The sequence below is a fragment of the Micropterus dolomieu genome, linkage group LG20 (genome assembly GCF_021292245.1).
Source record: "Micropterus dolomieu isolate WLL.071019.BEF.003 ecotype Adirondacks linkage group LG20, ASM2129224v1, whole genome shotgun sequence".
Classification (NCBI taxonomy): Eukaryota; Metazoa; Chordata; class Actinopteri; order Centrarchiformes; family Centrarchidae; genus Micropterus; species Micropterus dolomieu.
Window position 1 is genome coordinate 15,057,533 of NC_060169.1, and position 876 is coordinate 15,058,408.

Below are 876 nucleotides of genomic sequence, written 5' to 3' on the forward strand. Positions count from 1 at the left end.
CTCTTTCCTCCCAGTTCTCTCCTATGTCCCTCACCCAGGTTACTTCTTGCCTCTGGTTGTGTGCGTGCTCTTGGTTTGTGGCCTGTTGGCTGTTTTTCTGCTGGTCATCTACAAATGGAAGACAAGGAGGAACATTGATTTGACCAGCAGAGGAAATGCCGGCAGCGTACAGATGGAGGTGACTATGTTTGTTTTGTCTCTGTTTACCTCGGTTTCAATGGTTAAGATTGAGAACTTGGACTTAGACTTGGATTGAAGAAGATCAATGTGGCTCTGTGGATGGGAATGTCAGGCTCTCAGCTGGTACTTTGGTCCAGACTAACATATCATATCAGTGACTACATGGATTGTCATGAAATGTAGTTTTGCCCGAACAATTAATCCTAGTAACTCATCTCAGAGCAAAACAAACCTATGCTAAAGCCCACCAGACTCCATTGAGGAAAAACCCGTTCACCCAGACCCGTTCATGTCCGGCCCGGATCCAATCCAGATCCGTTCATGAAGTGGCTCATTTGGCCAAAACTGGCTACAGAAATATCTAAAATCTAGCTGACCAACATCTACTGTTCTGGATAAAAGCTTAAATACTTCTTATAACCTGTCTATCCTTTAAGCCACCCTGCGGTTCTTTAGTTAAATGCTTTTACTGTGAAGAAGCAGAAGTAGGAAAATTGGGTTTGTATTAGCAACTTAATACAGCTCTGCTACGGCCGTAAGAGAGCCAACAGTTATCAGCGATGCTCATATCAGATAAAATAACTGGGGATCCTAAACACATAGTTTCCTTACACAGTTTTTATCCAAAGGTGGACTTCCAGTAAAAACTAAATCCTCTACAGGTCAAAAAACGTCTTTACAGACTGTAAATTGAAT